This window comes from Trifolium pratense, linkage group LG3 (genome assembly GCF_020283565.1).
Source record: "Trifolium pratense cultivar HEN17-A07 linkage group LG3, ARS_RC_1.1, whole genome shotgun sequence".
Taxonomy (NCBI): domain Eukaryota; kingdom Viridiplantae; phylum Streptophyta; class Magnoliopsida; order Fabales; family Fabaceae; genus Trifolium; species Trifolium pratense.
In genome coordinates, this window is record NC_060061.1 from 26724670 (window position 1) to 26745290 (window position 20621).

The following is a 20621-nucleotide window of genomic DNA, read 5'->3' on the forward strand; positions in this document are numbered from 1 at the left end:
ATAACACGTTATCAGCACGAGCTTACCAACTGAGGTACGCAATTTTTATTTTTGATTATTATATGATTATGAATCGTTTGAACCTTGTATACTTATAAAAATCAAATAATAATAATAATTAAAATTAAATAAATAAATAAATAAGCATCATTCCTTTATGTATTTAATTGATTCAATGTTGTTTATGCTTCGTGATATCCGACATTTGTATGGTGAAGCATAACACTTTGATCAGTAATATTACATAAAATGTTGATCAATTATTTATTTATTTATTTATAATATGTATCTTGGACGTTTGATATTGTTTGAGTTTCGTGACCGACAATAGTCTGGTGAAGCATCATTATGCTTCGTGACCGACACATGTATGGTGAAACATCGACACTTCAATCATCCAAAAGAACATAAACATGTTTAAGAATTCATGATCTTGGTTCCTGAAGAACCTAGAAAGTTAATACATGAATTCCCGAAGAATTCATAATCTTGGTTCCTAAAGAACCTATTCCTAGTTCCTGAAGAACTTAGACATTTAATACATGAATTCCCGAAGAATTCATAATCTTAGTTCCCGAAGAACTTAGAAAAAATTTATTTTGTTCCTGAAGAACTTACGAAATATCATCATTTATCACCATGCATCCCTAATGGATTGCACATCAAAATACTTTTATGTGTTATATAATTCCTGAAGAACTAATAAAACAACTTCTTTTTCTCTTCAATGAATTCTAGATGAATTCAATATTTCTACATCCTTGAAGGATTGTAAATTGATAGTGATTTATTATATAGTTCCTGGAGAACTCAATGGAAAAAATTGTAAAATTCAATTGCTAAGTAAATTTCACAGAAAGCATGTAGCATGAATTGCACCATTTTTACGGCCTTACAGATTTAATTTATGAATTCCCGAAGAATTCAAAAGCATAGTTCTTGAATAACTCAACATTATTCTATGTCAATTCCTGAAGAATTCAAAAGCATAGTTCTTGTAGAACTCATATTATTCTCTATGAATTCCTAAGAATTCAAAAGGTTAGTTCATGAAGAACTCAAGATTATTCCGTGTGAATTCCAGAAGAATTCAATAATTTAGTACACTACTAATACATTCATATGTCATTCATATATACCGTCAAAAAAAAAGTCATTCATATGTTAATTTGGTCAATCAATATCATTGAAAACAATTGAATGCCTTTTATTTCTTTCTTTTATTGTTTTCAATTTATTACATTATCGATTAAGGAAGTATTATGATTGATTCATTTGAAACTTAATCTTTTTCTACAAGAAAATATTTTCTCATTATTTTCTCATTATAAACATAAAAGACAACTCAGTGAATTAATGGTCAATGAGAGTTTCACTCCGGGCTCTTGCCTTTAAAATTAACTAGTATCCGGACCCGTGCCAAGCACGGGTAAAAAATATATTTTTTTGACGCAAAGAAAACTTATGCCATTTCATTCATAATAATAGTAGCAATACAATGAGGGATTACATTAAAAGTGTTGCGAGAAGCATGGGATAAAGCTGCTCGTGCGAGTGCATGAGCGCTACCGTTTGCTTGACGCCTAGTAAAAACGACTATGAAGTCATTATAGTGATGAAGTAAGGTTCGACAATTTTGAATGATTGAACCATACTCCGATTGGTTGATACTCATCTTGTTCACATCATCCACAACAATCTTACAATCTAGTTCAAAGACAACTTTATTATAACCCAAGCTAGCAACCCATTGTATACCTTGATATAAGCTCCACGCTTCTGCTTCCTGTGTTGTCATTACCACATCTTCATGTGCTGTCATGGCCAAGATAAAACTCCCTTTGTCGTCGCGAAGACAAGCTCTCATGCCTATACGTTGCTCATGAGCAAATATGGCTGCATCAAGGTTGCACTTGACGAAATTTAGCGGCGGAGGTTGCCATGGTGTAACTTGGACCTGTTGTTGTCGTGGGTGGGCTATGTCAGCTGGTTGACGCGTCTGCTGCCAGGCCTGGAGGGTACCATTGGCGCGGCCAATTACCTGTGTCGTGCTCTCAGTTTTCTGCTCCCATAATTGCAAGTTTCTTTTGCGCCATAAACTCCAAGATGTCATAGCAAAAGAAATCAATTGTTGAGTGGTGAAATTGTGCCAAATACGTTTGAAAACATCATTAAAACCTTCAGCATTTTCCATTAAATTTTGCAACGCATTCCACAAATTAACTTGTCGCCAACAAGTTATACTATCAGCACAATCAAGAAATAAATGCCAATTATATTCTGTGTATCTATGACACACAACACAATTAGAATCACCATGAATTCCTTTGCTCATTAATCGTTGCCTATTAGGTAGACAATCCCTTCCAAGTCTCCAAAGGAAATTCTTGACCTTGGGAGGAATAGGTAAAGCCCATAATTGTTGCCAATCTCCTTCCACTTTCCAAACATCTCTATTAATCATCACATCAACACATACTCTATATGCACTTTTTACTGAATATATGCTTTTTTTATCAAAGCGCCAAATAATCTCATCTCTTCTTCCAAGGTTAACAAGTGGGATCTTCAAAATTTCATTAGCATCTCTATCACAAAATAACTCACTCACACGATTTCTATTCCAACAACCTTGATTGACATCAATTAAGTCACTAACCTTTGATAAATTCTCAATGTTGAGGATGGGAGTAATGATAGTTGGGTTGTCTTCATTTCTTAACCAAGGTGTATGCCATATAGGAACCGAAGAGCCATTGCCAATTCTCCAACGGTAACCTTCCTTCAACAAACGTCGGGATGACCAAATGCTGCGCCAAACATAACTAGGATTGTGCCCCAAGGACGCTCCCAAAAAATCCCCATTAGGATAATATTTAGCTTTGAAAATTCTTGAAACCATAGCATCGGGGTTGGTTAATAATTTCCAACCTTGGTTAATAAATTCTTAAAAGATGTCTTTATAGTCGTAAAAAGTCAATAATGAAAAATTGTAGATAAATAGTGAAATTATCATGAACCTTTAGGGGGGTGTATTGGATTGAGATTTTGAAAGACAATTTTGGCAAAAAAAGTCTTGAAGATTTTAAAGGATTTGGTGGGATTGTATTGATTTTATGGGAGTTTAAAAGATGACTTTTTATAATCAAGATTCTTAACACATGATTTTGATAGATTTCTAACGTAGATTTTTGAGATTTCAAAATACTTTGTGGATTTTTAAGATTTTGAATGTTTGGACCGCAATTAAAAATACCAGATATCCTCTCAATGACATTCCTTAAAAATACATATTGAAGATTGAATAATTCCTTTTTTATTTTCAAGTCATTATTAATAATTAAAATTATAATAATAACAATAGAAAGTAAAGATAATAATATTAATAACCACCTTGTAAAACAAATAAATAATAATAATGAATGTTGTGTAAAAAAAAACAAATTGATGAAACAAAAAAAAAAACTATGAAAAATTTTCTTTTGATTTACGTATACAGTACCATAAAAATAATAATATGAAAAAAAAATTATTTGTGTTTGCTTTTGGTCTTTTCCTGGAGGATTGATGAACATATTATTTGCGTTACAGTACGATTGCACATCAATAATTTTTCTTTTGATTTGTGTTTTGCTTTTGAGTTTTTACGAAGAAGATCGGTGAACATGATAATGATAGATGATAAAGGATTACACAAAAAGAAAAGCAAAAAAGTCTCATGAAATCTCATGAATTATGGTGAGATTGTTGGATGAATATGTTCTTTGTATTTTGGACAATATAGCAAGTTGTAAGAGAAGAACATATTTTGAACTGATGAGTTCCGACCAACGGCAATAGGAAAAAAAAGTCTGTGGGAGAGCATGAACAATCTCGGGGTTTGCAGTGAGATTGTTTGATAAGTGTAGTATTTATACTTTTAACTAAAAAGTCTCACGAAATCCATTCCATAACAAAATCCATTAAAATCGGTAGACTTTTGAATACCAATGGACATTTTATAAATGACAAGGAATCTCAATTGAATACCAACAGATTTCATTGCCCTAAAAAAAAATCATGATTGTCTTAATTGAATACCATAAGATTTACTTAACTTTTGTAAAAGTCTTGATTGAATACCACAAGACTTTTTTATAATAAAAAAGTCTTTTAAAATCCATTGAAATCTCAATCCAATACACCAAAGTCAAATTTTCATGTTTTTATTTATGACCACTAAGTAAATTTTCATAAACGATCATTTTAACGTTCGTCAAGTGGAATCATTTTGTCCACATAAGGTGGAGGATATGAGAATTTCAAGTTTAACACATGCTAGAGTTATTCGCATCATGTGGCAAAGAAGCGAGAACTTAAAAACTTAATTAGTTGAGTCTAAAATTTGTTGGAACAAAATTGATTTAAAAATGTTTGCCCCTAAATCTATAAAGGTTTTGATGATAACAAAGTATTAATTAACAATTGGAAGGACTAAAAATTTATTTTAAGTGCGCAGATATAAGCATCATATAAGCTCTGAGTGAAGTTCAGAGGATGTGAATTCAGAAGTTCACAAGCGCTCAGAAGATGTTAGACTTCAGAAGTTACAACCTTCAGAGGATGAAGTCTTCAGAACTTCTTGAGTGACTAAAGCGTCATCAACCTCTGAGGATCATTTTGATATCTGTGAAGATTCCCTTTGCAAGTCAACTCTTCTACCAATGAAGAAAAGGACCTTTCAAGCCTGATCAGTTCAGCTACTCTTGTTTTGTCTGTCCTCTTTTGAGAACGTGGGTCTTCAGTTTTGTTAGCTGAATAAGGAAAGTCCACTCTACAGTAGTCAAAGTACCTGAAACTCTTTCTTAGTTTTGGATACAACCAAACTGCATCAAGACAGACTGCTTGAAGACAAAAGATTATCAACTCCAACGGTTCTTTTTGCAACGACTCTTTTCTGGTGATATATATACTAGAAGATTCAGCTACAAAAAATACAATTATCAAGAATTGAACGTGCGCTGAACAAACTCTGAACTCTGTGTATACAAGCTCTGAACCTCTCATCAAGTGTTTTTGCACTTTAGTCTAATACTCTGTACTCTTTGTATTGGCTCTCTTTAGGTTCTATTAAGAGCACTTGTATATTTTTATATACTTTACTATTACTTGAGGAAACTTAAGCTTGTGTGCTTAAGTGTGAAGTCTTAAGCTTGTGTGCTTGAGCATTGTTGAGAAGTCTCTTGCTTGTGTGCTTGAGCAGGTGTAATCTTGTGTGATTATAGTGAACTCCCTTGGAAGTGCAAGGGGACTGGACTACTCTCGTTTTGTGAGAGGAACCAGTATAAATTGTTTGTGTGATCTCTCTCTCTCTCTTAACTTGTTTTATTGTGTTATTTATCCGCTGCCGTTGTAGTTAAGTTAAGAACTTGAAAAAGTTTTAAACTTGACTAAAACACAATTCAACCCCCCCCCCTTCTTGTGTTTTCACACCTTCAATTGGTATCAGAGCCTGGTTTGTTACTTTCACTTAACAGTGAGACAGTAAAGATCTTGTGAGAACACTATGTCTGGAGGAGACGATAGTAGCACTAGAACCGGTGAGGCCAGTGGTGCTGGTGGTGGTCCTAGAAATGCCTTTGGTTATGACTACTTAAGTAATGAATCACATGAACATAGTGGCAATAGAAAAGCCCCTATATTCAATGGTGATGCATCATTATTTGAGTGGTGGAAGGAAAGACTGTATAGCAATATTACTGCTATTGATCATGAGTTGTGGGATTTGGTTGAGCTGGGAGTAACTTTTGAAAACTTAAATGAACATGGAAGGTTGTCCATTGAGCATAGAAAGTTACTCACACCAGCTAACTTAAAAACCTACACTAAGCATCATAAAGTAAAGGACATTGTTGTTGGTGCTATTAGACATGAAGATTATGTCAGAATAGAGGACAAGTCTACTGCTAAATCTATCTTTGATTCTATGTGTGCTACCTATGATGGTAATGAAAAGGTTCAAGAGGCTAAAGCTAGTCTTTTGATAAGGCAATATGAACTATTCACTATGCAACAAGATGAAAACATTGAGACTATGTTTACAAGGTTTCAAATCCTTGTATCTGGTCTTAAAGCTCTTAAGAGAAGTTATTCCACCTATGACCATGTTCAGAAGATTCTGAGAAGTCTTCCTATTGCTTGGAGACCCAAGGTCACTGCAATAGAGGAAGCTCAAAATCTCAAGACTCTGAGTCTTGAAGCTCTGATAAGCAATCTCAGAAGCCATGAGATGGTTCTGGATGCTGACTCAGAAACTAAGAAGAAGTCCAAGTCAGTGGCTTTACAGTCAACTAGGACTACTTCTAAGGCTCTTAAGACTCAGCTTCTTGATATTGAAGAAGAATCTTCTGCTGATGGTCAAGAGGATGAGATGAATGAGGATGAGTTTGCTTTATTCACCAAGTTTCAGCAATGGAACAGATTTAACAAAAGAAATTTCAGAGGTAACAGCTCTAGAAATTTTGTCAGCAAAAAGGATGATCAGAAGAACTGCTTCAACTGTAAGAAGCCAGGACACTTTATTGCTGATTGTCCAGAAATGTCTGCTAAAGACAAAAGCAAAAGATACAGCTCAAAGAAGCAACAATTCAAGAGCAAATTGAAGAAGAGTCTGATGGCTACTTTTGAAGAGCTATCATCTGAGGAAGAAGTTGAGGAAGAAGAAGAGGCAAATCTAGCCCTGATGGCTTCAGCTGACTCAGATGCAGACTCAGACGATGAATCAGAATCAGAATCAGATTCTGAAGTAACTGATGAGGTATTTTCTGATTGCTCTAAATCTCAACTTATAACTGCACTTAACAAGGTCATTGAGAAACATCTCAGAGTGTTAAGTAAACAAAAAGTTTTACAAGAAAAGCTTAACACTCTGACTGAACAAGCAGAACATTTTCAAGGTCTATATCAAGAAACTCTGAATAGAGTAAATGACTTTGAAAAGGGTTGTGCTGTTTGTCACAAACCTATTGATGAGCAGGAAATAGCTCTTCAACAGTTTGTGCATCTCAATCTTGGTAAGAGCAAAGCTGCTAATCTTGTTTATAATGTCATGAGACATAGAGGAGAGGGACTTGGCTATGAATATGGTAGAACATATTCAAAGCTGAAGACCTCTGCCAAAAAGGTTGGAAAATCTTGGGTTTATTATGTTGTTCCACAAAGTGAAGAGGGAAAGAATCCTGGTAGTGTTGAAAATGACAAAGATGATCTGAGTGATTTAGAAGCTGACAGCTCAGAGGAACCCAGTTCCTCAGGATCTGGAGAAAGATGTTCAGAAGATAGAAGTTGTTCAGAACCTGAGAACATCAGTTCAGAAGTTCTGAAAGCTTCAACATCTGAAACTTCAAATTCTGGATCCAAAGGAACTTCAGTACCTGAAGCTAGTCAATCTAAAAGATCAGAAGTTTTTAAAAGAAAAAATTCTAAATCTCAGATGGAGTACAGGACTCAGATTATTTATGATTCTAGAGTCAGTAGATATAATCAATCAGAACATGGGATTGGTGATAGATACAAACCCTGGAATCATAAACAATCCAAATCCTGGAATAATAACAGATTTCAAAAGAAAAGGTTTCAAAAAGGTTATTATTCCAAACCAAGATCTTTCTCCAACACTAGACAACATAATAAGCATTTGTGGACTAACAAGCGTGGACCCAGAAGATGGGTACCAAAAGCTGAAATAATGTATCATTCAGATTTACCAACTAGGAAAGGATATGTCCTACCTAGAGTGTGGAAACAAGTCCTATGCAAAGGAAGAAGGGCTTATGTCCTAGACCAATGGCTGACAAGTTCTCAAGTTAACAATCAGAACTTGATAAATGAAGAGGAAGAATACTGGGATGACTTTATCATTAACCTTGATGAAGAGTTCTATCGCAATGATTAAAGTTGTTTCTCATACAGCCTGCCACTCAAAGAAATATCATGAAACACTCATGGTATCTGGATAGTGGATGTTCAAGGCATATGACTGGTGACAAACAACTATTTTCCAAGCTAACTATGAAAGAAGGAGGATCTGTTGGCTTTGGAGGTAATCAAAAAGGAAAGATAATAGGTACAGGTACAGTAGGTAATTCTTCTCTATCTATTAATGATGTTTGGTTAGTAGATGGACTCAAACATAACTTATTGAGCATAAGTCAATTTTGCGACAATGGTTATGTAGTTGTCTTTAATAAGGAATCATGTACTGTATCTAAACAATCTGATAACTCCATGATATTCAAAGGTCTGAGAAAGAACAATGTTTATAAAATTAATCTTTCTGATTTGAATGAACAAAAAGTGATGTGTCTTTTGACCTTGAGTGAAGAAAAATGGATCTGGCATAAGAGGTTAGGCCATGCTAACTGGAGGTTAATCTCTAAGCTTAGTAAGCTTGACCTTGTCAGAGGTTTACCTAAAATCAAATATCACTCAAACACACTTTGTGGTTCATGTCAAAAAGGAAAAATTACAAAATCATCTTTTAAACCTAAGAACATTGTCTCTACCTCAAGACCATTGGAACTTCTTCACATTGATCTTTTTGGGCCAGTTCACACTGCCTCTATCAATGGAAAGAAGTATGGATTAGTAATTGTTGATGATTACAGTAGATGGACTTGGGTAAAATTCCTAAGAACAAAAGATGAAGCTTATGATGAGTTTAGCATCTTCTGCAAACAAATTCAAAATGAAAAAGGCTACACTATTTTAAAAGTTAGAAGTGATCATGGTGGAGAGTTTGAAAATGAACCTTTTGAAAACTTTTGTGAAAAATATGGCATTCTGCATGAATTCTCTTCTCCTAGAACTCCTCAACAAAATGGGTTTGTAGAAAGGAAGAATAGAACTCTGCAAGAAATGGCCAGAACCATGATGCATGAAACAAATGTAGCAAAGTTTTTATGGGCAGAAGCTGTAAACACAGCATGTTATGTTCAAAATAGAATCTATATCAGATCTAAGATGAACAAAACTGCTTATGAATTGTTCAAAGGAAGAAAACCTGATATTTCTTATTTTCATCAGTTTGGATGTACGTGTTACATCTTAAATAACAAAGTCCATCTAAAGAAATTTGATGCTAGAGGTTATAAGGGTATCTTTATAGGATACTCTGAACGCTCAAAAGCATACAGACTGTATATTTCTGAAACACATACTGTGGAAGAAACTATGCATGTCAAATTTGATGACAAAGAGCCTGACCAAGTGTCAGAGCTTGTGGAAGGTTTATCTAGATTTCAGGTATCAGAGGATCAATATTCAGATATTCCAAACTACTCAGAACATCCATTTTCTGAAGAACCTCTGAATACAACAGTTCCTACAGACTCTGAACAACAAAGAACTGAAGCAACTGCTGAACCTGATGTTGATGAGTCTGAAGATGATGAGCCCCCAAGAAATACCTTCAAATACAAATCATCACATCCAGAGGAACTGATATTAGGCAACAAGGATAGTCCAAGGAAGACAAGATCTCAACTAAGAAATGAGGAATCATTAGTTGGTCTTATCTCAATGATGGAACCTTCAAAGATTGATGAAGCTCTGAAAGATGATGCTTGGATTGTAGCAATGCAAGAAGAGCTGAATCAATTTCAAAGGAATGATGTATGGACTCTAGTGCCTAAACCTTCACACAAGAACATTATTGGAACAAAATGGGTATTCAGAAACAAGCTGAATGAACAAGGTGAAGTGGTAAGAAACAAGGCTAGATTGGTTGCACAAGGTTATAGTCAACAAGAGGGGATTGATTATACTGAAACCTTTGCACCAGTTGCTAGACTTGAAGCAATCAGGTTACTTCTATCTTATGCTGTTAATCATGGAATAACTTTGTATCAGATGGATGTTAAAAGTGCCTTCTTAAATGGTTTTATTTCTGAAGAAGTGTATGTTAAGCAACCTCCTGGTTTTGAAGATGTCTCAAACCCAGAACATGTTTTTAAATTGAAGAAATCACTGTATGGTCTGAAACAAGCTCCAAGAGCTTGGTATGATAGACTCAGTAATTTCCTTCTTGAAAAGGGTTTTGAAAAAGGAAAGGTTGACTGCACACTCTTTAGAAAAACAACCAAAGAAGACATTTTAATCATTCAAATTTATGTTGATGATATTATTTTTGGTTCAACTAATGCTTCCTTGTGCAAGAACTTTTCTAAGATAATGCAGGATGAATTTGAAATGAGCATGATGGGAGAATTGAAATTCTTTCTTGGAATTCAAATCAATCAGAAGAAGGAAGGAACTTATGTTCATCAATCAAAGTACACCAAGGAACTTCTGAAGAAATTCAATCTAGATGACTGCAAGATAATGAACACTCCTATGCATTCAACTACCAACATGAGCAAGTCAGATGATGAAGGAAAAGTAGATCAAAAGGTCTACAGAGGTATGATTGGTTCCTTACTCTATCTGACAGCCTCTAGACCAGATATTTTATTCAGTGTATGCTTATGTGCAAGATTCCAGTCAGATCCTAGAGAATCTCATCTTACAGCTGTAAAGAGAATCTTTAGGTATCTGAAAGGAACAACTAATCTTGGACTTCTCTATAAGAAATCCAATGATTATGTGCTAAATGGATTCTGTGATGCTGACTATGCTGGAGATAAAATTGAAAGAAAATCCACAAGTGGCAATTGTCAATTTGTTGGTGAAAACCTTATCTCCTGGGCTAGTAAGAGACAAACTACTATAGCTTTGTCTACAGCAGAAGCAGAATACATTTCAGCAGCTAAGTGTTGTACACAACTACTCTGGTTAAAATATCAGTTAGAAGATTATCAGGTAAGCAGTAACAATATTCCTTTATATTGTGACAATACTGCAGCCATTCATTTATCTAAAAATCCTATCCTACACTCTAGAGCCAAACATATTGAAATTAAACACCATTTTATCAGAGATTATGTTCAGAGAGGCATTATAGATATTAAGTTTGTTGATACTGAAAATCAATGGGCTGACATATTTACTAAAGCCTTACCTGTTGAAAGATTTGATTTTATAAAGAAACATCTGAACATGTTTTCAATCTCTGAATGAAAATTTTTTTTGGGCTTTTAAAGTGTAAGAGGTTATGTATATCAGAACTTATGATTCAGAACATCTGAAACACAAGCTCTGAAGTACTTGACTCTGATAGAGAATTTTAAATAACTCAGAGGCTCTGAACTATTTAAGTGGGAAACGTTTAGTATTCACTGCTGAACAGTTGTCCATTAAAATAGCAGTTACCGAGTAAATTTCTGCACGTGGTCTACGTGTGTCAGGTAGTGGGTGGTTAATGATGACTTTTAGTATTCAACTTTCTGTCAATTAGCGTAACTTCCCAAATTTGCTATTTTCGTGTTATCTGTGTGCATTTAAATAAAACTTACACAATACACTTGCACACTTCTCACTTTCACAACCTACACTTTCATATTCTCTCTAAACCTCCAACAAACTTTCTTTCTCTCTCGTTAGTTTTCCAAACCCTACCCTAATCTCCAACAATGGCCGGACCTTCGTCTTCTTCGTCAACAAAGATTCCACCGTTCATGTTCAAAAATCTTCAAATCGTTGGGAACGAGATGGAGTTTCCAGAATCTGAGCTCATATTTCTTTCTGAAAAGATGATCGACTTCGACAGTATAAAGGCAAATGGGTTTGATGTGAAACATTACTTCTCCGCTCAAGGTTGGGATAAGTACTTCAGCATGCTAAATGGTCCTATTTACCCAGATCTCTTGAAGAAATTCTGGATGAAAGCTAAGGTCTTTGACAAGCATGAAGCTAAGGAAGAAGAACTTGCTGCTATTGAGAGAAATCCTAGTTTAAAAGGTAAATCTAGGAAAGAAATGGGTTTATTGGAATTCACTGGAAAACAAATTAGGTCTAACATCTGTGGTATGAACCTAGCTTTCTCACCTATTCATTTTAATGCGTTGCTTGGTCTAGATAACTCTGGGATAGAGTTGGATGTTTTTGAGAAGGACACAAGGTACAGAGATGATCTTCTGGCTCTGATGTGTACAGATTTGAAACTGAAGGGTAAAGTCAAGGGTTTGACTGACGTCTGCAGAGTACTTTTCAAGATCATACTAGCTTCTATCAGTCCAAGAGTTGGTGGTACTGATACCATTTCCTGGACTCATCGTCATCTGATCTACTTTCTTCTGAAAGAAATGAAGGTGAATCTGGGAGAATATTTCTTTGAGAGGATCTGTGAGGCAATCTTCTTAAGCAAATCTCAGAGGAAGACAGCTATAGCCTATCCAAGATTACTCTCAGACCTTCTATATCAAGGTCATGTTGTTGAGAATCTGAAGAAGTTTCATCCGGAACTTGTTGAAAAGAAATTTACTCCTGAAATTCTGAATGCCAGCTTCCTCACCAAGATGCGTCTCATCTCATCCAAAGTGGTTCCACCTCCACAAGAGTTTACAGCCAATCCTGAAGATCGTTTGTATGTGGATGGATATCCAGTTATCTCAGAAGCTGATGCTGAGCACATCATTCAGGACTATTTGGAAGTGCTCAGACAAGAAGGATTTGTTGTTGATAGAAGTATGGTTCCTCCAGCTCCTGTAAACATGTATAATCCTAAGAGGAAACCAAAGAGGAAAGCTGAACAAGAAAAACCAGATCTTCTGGCTCAGAAGAAGGTTAAGGTAGAAGAAGCTACTGCTGAGCAAAGAACAAAGAGGAAACATGAAGCTTTGACTGGAAAAGCTGCTGCACCATCATCAAAGGAGCCTATCATTGTTGATGATAAAGAGGAAAGTGAAGAAAGTGGATCCTCTGAATCAGAAACTGAATCTGATGAAGAGTCTCTGGCTGCTCGTTTGAGGAAAAGACCTGCTCCTACTCCTAAAGGTAAAGGTAAGTCTACTAAGTACATCTTTAATGAAGCTGAAATTGGAATAGGTTATACTAAACCACTTAGGACTATACTTCCTGAACCCACAATTATTCCAACCTCTGATAACCCTCTTTCTGAACTCGAAAAACATCTGAGCCCTGACCCTCTAAATAATCAACCTTTTTCTCATGAAACCCACAAATCTAGCTCACCTCCTAAACCTAAATCACCTCTACCTCAACCTCAACCACAACAACTATCACCAGATATTCCAAATGCTGAACCAACCTCTCCTATCAAACAACCCTCTCCTAACCCAACCCCTGAACAAATTGCTCCTGAACCAACCCCTGAACATAAATCTCCTGAACCATCTCCTGAACATATTTACCCTGAATCAACTTCTGACATCTCATCATCTGAACCAACCCCTGAACCCCATCCTAACCCAAGTGTTGAACATGCTTCTCCTGAGCGTATTCACACTTGTGCTCCCAAGCCTTCAGATGCAGAAGTTGTGATTATTGACAACCCTGCTACTGAAACACCTAATCTCTCTACCATTCCCAATCCTTCATCCTCCTCATCTAACCCTTTTAGTAATCTATCCACTCAGTTTCATGATGACTTGGTTAGATTATCTCTGCTAAAGGACAGGTTTCTAGTTTGTCCTTCTGATGTGGATTTGGAAGTTTCAAGCATTAAGGCAAGGATTTGCAATGCTTTGGATGATGCTGCTGAAAAAATTAAGGCTGTTGTTGGTAAGAGGGATCTGGATGTGATAAGCTTCATGAGGGAAAGTTTGGCTAGGGCTGAGTTAAAGAGGTTAACGCCGTTCAATCATGAAGAACATGAGCGTGCTAAGCTTGCCGCTATATCTGCTGCTGTGAGGCGTCTGTCTGCATTCAAGGATTGCTGGGTTGATTCTACTATTTTGCAACGTCTTGAGGATCAACGGATTGAGAATGAACGTCTGGAAGAAGCTGCTGCTAGAGTTGCCGAGTTGGCAAATGAGCTACATAATGAGGATGCCACAGAAGAGGATGTACTGAATGTGCTGAACCAGGATGATGTCCTGATGATTGATTACCCAGAGGAAGGTGAACCCTCTGATAAAGGCAAGGCACCTTTGGTTGAAGAACAAGCGCCTTTGGTTCAAGATCAAGCTCCTGTTGTGGCTGATCAGTTGCAGATCTTTCAAGAAGCTCTGAGGGAACAGCAGGAAGGTTTGGAAAGGCAAAGAGCTGCTCACCAAACATTGGAAACCAAGGTGGATGGTTTAGTTTCCAATGTGGGATCCTTGAACGACAAATTTGACCAACTCTTAGCTTTCCTTAAGAAACCCTAGGATTCTCTGCACTTGTTTTTAAGATGTTTTTTGTTTTCTTGCTATCTTCTGAACAATTTTATGTTAAGATGTTCTGTTTTCTTGTTATGTGGTTTGTTATTTTTTTTTTACTAATTTTCTTTGATAAATAAGAACATAAGAACACGAGATGCTTTTTAAAACGAAAATTTTTATTAATGATCTAACAATGTTGAGTACATTGGTAAAAAGAAAAAGAAAAAGACAACCTAATCCTAATCAGATGGATAAAACTCAGAAGAAATCTCTGATTTCTCCTCAGCATCATCTGATGAAATTTCTATGGGATCCGGGTTTTGCTCTTGTTCTTCTTCTTCTTGTTCCTCTTCTGGAACATAGCTAGCCAACAACTCAACATAGTCAGTATCATCTTCATTTTCTTCAGCTTCAGAATCTGATGAGATGATTATTATCTCAGCATCTTGTGGTTTCTTGTTGTCTTCTTTATCTTTCTCATCTTTTTCGCGTTGTTCGTCTTCTTTCTTTCTCTTAAACTCTGCGATGCGTAAACTAAATCTTTTCATTATTCCCAATCTCTCTTGCTTTTAACTCGTTCACCTTTTTATAAACCTTTGAGTGCGTTGGTTTTCGTTTTTGAAATAAATTCACCTTTGTAACAACCACTCTTCTTCTTTGACTGTCTTGGTTATTTAAATTTTTTTACTTTTTGATAATGACAAAAGGGGGAGTAGTTACGCATTAATTGATAAGTGATAAGTTCAAAACTGAAACCACGCCTTTTATCTCGCTTTTATCCGTTAAGTTAAAAGTTGTTACTTTTAAGTTGTTTTATGTATTTCAATGCGGAGACTAAGTTAGTTGAAACTAAAATAAATTTCATAAGTAAGGATAAGTTAAGAGTGCAATTTTAACTTAGCCTTATGAGACTTAGGGGGAGAGCTTGCAAACCTCTCACTCTGAAGAAAGATATGAAATTTGTTTTATTTCAAATTATCTTAATCTTATACTAAATTAAAATATCATGGATATAACCTAAAGTTTTGGCTTTAAGGAATATCAATCTTAGGGGGAGCTTGCAAACCTCATAAACCTAAGAGAAACATGATAAGTTAATTTAACAACAATTGTCAATTAATACTGATGTTTGTCATCATCAAAAAGGGGGAGATTGTTGGAACAAAATTGATTTAAAAATGTTTGCCCCTAAATCTATAAAGGTTTTGATGATAACAAAGTATTAATTAACAATTGGAAGGACTAAAAATTTATTTTAAGTGCGCAGATATAAGCATCATATAAGCTCTGAGTGAAGTTCAGAGGATGTGAATTCAGAAGTTCACAAGCGCTCAGAAGATGTTAGACTTCAGAAGTTACAACCTTCAGAGGATGAAGTCTTCAGAACTTCTTGAGTGACTAAAGCGTCATCAACCTCTGAGGATCATTTTGATATCTGTGAAGATTCCCTTTGCAAGTCAACTCTTCTACCAATGAAGAAAAGGACCTTTCAAGCCTGATCAGTTCAGCTACTCTTGTTTTGTCTGTCCTCTTTTGAGAACGTGGGTCTTCAGTTTTGTTAGCTGAATAAGGAAAGTCCACTCTGCAGTAGTCAAAGTACCTGAAACTCTTTCTTAGTTTTGGATACAACCAAACTGCATCAAGACAGACTGCTTGAAGACAAAAGATTATCAACTCCAACGGTTCTTTTTGCAACGACTCTTTTCTGGTGATATATATACTAGAAGATTCAGCTACAAAAAATACAATTATCAAGAATTGAACGTGCGCTGAACAAACTCTGAACTCTGTGTATACAAGCTCTGAACCTCTCATCAAGTGTTTTTGCACTTTAGTCTAATACTCTGTACTCTTTGTATTGGCTCTCTTTAGGTTCTATTAAGAGCACTTGTATATTTTTATATACTTTACTATTACTTGAGGAAACTTAAGCTTGTGTGCTTAAGTGTGAAGTCTTAAGCTTGTGTGCTTGAGCATTGTTGAGAAGTCTCTTGCTTGTGTGCTTGAGCAGGTGTAATCTTGTGTGATTATAGTGAACTCCCTTGGAAGTGCAAGGGGACTGGACTACTCTCGTTTTGTGAGAGGAACCAGTATAAATTGTTTGTGTGATCTCTCTCTCTCTCTTAACTTGTTTTATTGTGTTATTTATCCGCTGCCGTTGTAGTTAAGTTAAGAACTTGAAAAAGTTTTAAACTTGACTAAAACACAATTCAACCCCCCCCCCCCCCCCTTCTTGTGTTTTCACACCTTCAAAATTAATCCTTTACCTCTTGTCAAAAAAAATATAATCAATTTTTGGCTATATTGCACTTTTGGCCCAAGTTTTGCAAAGTTGCAATTTTGGCCCTCTATGTTTACCCCATTTTGCAAAAGGTCAATTTTGACCAAGTCAATGCTGATGTGATAAGTCACTTAAGTGACTCAGCTGCCACATCATCTTTATTTTTTTTAAAAAAAAAAAAAAAGAAAGCAAAGGAACTATAGTATAGTAGAACGACCGTAAAAATTGTGCACATAAACTTGATCTTTTAAGACCTGTGACATTGAAAATGGTCCTTCGCTATTAAACAAAATCATTTTGATGTCACTGTAAATTTTGAAGGGGAAAAAAAAAGGTTGAAGCTGTAAATTTTTGCAATTAAATAAAAGTTAATCAGAGACTTTGCTCATAATTTCTTAGGGTGTGTGTGGTTGTGATAAGAAAATGAGAAGAGAGAAATAGGTGAGAGAGAGTGTGAGAAGAGAGAAATAGATGAGAAATATAGTAGATTTGATGTGTTGATTGGTTTAACAGAAAAAAAAAAGAAAAGAAATAGAAGAGAGAGAAGTGTGTTTAATTTTTTAAAAAGACCAAAATATCCTTGCATTTTAATTGAGTTTATGTGTAATGCAGGATTTAGATTGCTGTAAATGAAGTTAAACTCTTCTTTGTAAAAATGTCACGGTATAAGCAATGAAAGGGCATTATAAATAATATCATGGGTAAAAATGCATTTGTAAATTAGATGGAAGGGCATTATCCCGAAATGCCACGAGTAAAAATGCGTTTGTAAATTTATTGACTTATCAACAATATATTTTATTTTAAGCTGAAAAATTAAAATTGTAATTGTTAATAGAAGATAATTAATGACAACTACATGAATATTTACAATCTTATATAATTTAATAATAAAAATACCACTTTGTGATAAAAACTAACAGTAAAATTTATGTATAATGTCATAGATTTTTTTTAAGAAATATTCTTATAGTTCGTATTTTTTTTTTTATCAAATTTAAATTGTATCATACTTATTGTTTATATTATTCTCCACTAAAAGAATTATAAAGTTGTTGGAAAATAATTTCTCTATGGAATATATGGAAGAGGCTTTGAGGTTTCGTAAAAAGGCTTTGAGGTAGATATGAATTACAGAAAAACAATGTTTGTGGATAGAAATATAGACTACAATATATAGGTTCTCGTTGAAATTAAAAAAAAAAAGTAGTCTCCCTATTAATATATAACTAAAAATATAGATTCCGTAAAAATTATAAAATAAATAGGTCTTTATATTAATATATGCAGAAGTATAAATATATGTTATCGTAGAAATTACAATAAAAAAATAGGCCCCTATTGATGTATGTTATAATTTTTTTATGCTTGTCCAACTCAAATTAGGGTTATATTTCACTTTGATTTCTTGGGAAACACTACCCCTCGAGTGATTTCTATGTAATTGTTTTTCTTTTGGGCTTTTAGGCCTCCTTAATATATATAAAAAAATTGTCATCATATTAATATGAACAAAAATATAGATTTCATAAAAATTACAAAAAAAAAATATGGGTCTTCATATTAATATATATTAATAGATATATAAGTTCTCGTAGAAATTACAAAAAAATAGTCCTTCATATTAACATGAGTAGAAATACAAACTATAATATATATTACAAAAATAGAATAGATCCCGTAATAATGTATGAATCTATAGATTTCTTTCCTGTCATAATTAATGCATATTAATTTATTTTGTTGGGTGAGAATGCATATTTTTGTACACTTGTTATTTTCTTTTGTTAAAAAACTATACTATGTGTTTTTCTTTGTGTGCCCAATTTTGTGTTAGTGTAAGATTAATACGCTAGCTATATATAATTTCTATATTTGACTTGAGCAATTGAGTGACAATGAAACTTTTTTTTTTATCGAAAGTGACAGTGAAACTTCTAAATAATATTACACGTACAAAACAAAAATTTACACACATAAACTTTAATTTTCTCTGTTTAATTACCTTTTTCCGTTTTTTTTTTCTTCATGTTTTCCTTATATAAACTTTTTATTATTTTTTTTGGACACATAAACACTTCTTTCTTCATGTTTCCCTTATATAAACTTTTTGGACAAAATATCCAAATTTCCATGTTAAAACGATAAGATCAACCAAAAGAGACAAACACACAAAACTAATTAAATGATAAGTCAAATTTCAATCGACTCTATAACATATTCATTTGAACAATAAAAATTGTATTTCAATAGTTTATGAATCTTGAAACTGTCAATATAATATTGAAAGTACCAAAGATAAACCTTGAATCATCCGCAAAAAAGAAAAAAGTTGGATCAAATAAATCAAATTCAAGTTTTGAAAGAAATTAACAATAAAGATTAACTAACCAAATAGAAAAGAATAAAGGAGTCTGGGAAATTATATCGCCCTTTCTCCTCTTTGGTGGTCTTCTCTAAATAAATAAAAAATAATACGGAAAATAATCCTAACCTAATAAAAAATAAATCAATTTTCTCCTCAATTGCAATTATATTGGTCTTAATTGAGTCATTTCACATTCTTTCTACATGTCAGCAAATGAAATATAACAGATGATTAAATCCAATATAAAACATCATATTGACAAAATCATAATAAAAATAAAAAAATCGGGAGTAAATACTGATAAAAAAATATACACCATATATTTGCAAGAAAAATAAGATATGAGAACAAAAAATAAAAAATAAAAACTAAGAACAGAAAGACATCAAATAATCACATTAATTATTTTCCCTGATTTATGGATGAAATATCTTAAAATTAAAAGTGTAAATAAATACCAACAAATAAATTTGTACAATAGTAGTCATTTTCTAAATTTGTAATTTTGAATTATAAACAAAATCGTATAAAGCTTCTCAACTTTTAAAAATAAATTAAAAGAGGATATCACACATTTTTTTTAATAAACTTTTTTTTTGACAGTTTTAATAAACATGTTTACAATCATTTTTTTTATCCTATTACAATTGCAATGACTAATAATAATTCTTATTTTAAATTGTTTTAATAGTAAGAATAATTCTTATTTTATCGGTTATGTATATTCATCAATCATTAATTCCTTAGTCCTTAATGGCATATATTTCTCATATGTACAACTTTTTTTTTTATGTCATTCTTTAATTACATAATTACATAATTGATTACCATTTATACGATTTTGGCCAAAAATAAAAGTATTAATTGAACAGTTTATGTTTTTTTTTTTCCGCATAAAATTGTGGAATTTCTTATTGCTATATTTAGACAACTTTTTTCTTGTCATAAAAAGATTCAAATAAATTTTTAAGTCATTTTATTATTTGTATTTATATCAGTTTAATGTTATAGAAAAACCTTTCCTTATTAAAAACATGTTATTGGTCTAACAAATGGAATGACTTTTATTTCATCAAATCAATAAATGTAATTAATGTGATAATTGGGATTATCATATTTACATATGATGTGTGGTCAACAATTTTATTAATTTGGTTTAATGAAATAAAATACGCAAATGGGCTGGACCGGACAATTGGTTGTTCAAAAAATTATACAAATGGACTGCATTGGACAGTTTTTTCTACATGTACCATTTTCATTTTTTATCATCACTTTGGACAGATTGTTTTTTTGTCATTAATTTTAATAACCACATTAAATTTCAAATGCATGAGGAATGAGAATAAATGAGAAGAGGAGAGAGAAAGGAAAATAAATCTGGTTTTATCATATTTATAGATTTATAGATTATAGATATAAATAGATTTCATTGAAGGCAAAATCAAAGGAAATGTGTTGGTTGTTGTAATCAGGCCATATAATATAGGAGAAAAAAAATGAAATCGGTTTATATTTGATTGCTTATAGAGAATTATATAAATTAGAAATTACTTAAAGTTTCTACATTTTTTTTACTTAAGCTTTAATAATAAAAGAATAATAATTTATATATGTAGATTAAATATGTATATTGATCTAACCTGTTGATCAGAAAGGTTGAGGCCGGTCCGTTGAGCAAGCTTCCACACCAAAGGGGGGGTTTGTACCTGTAGGTGCTCCGATGCCTAAGTCA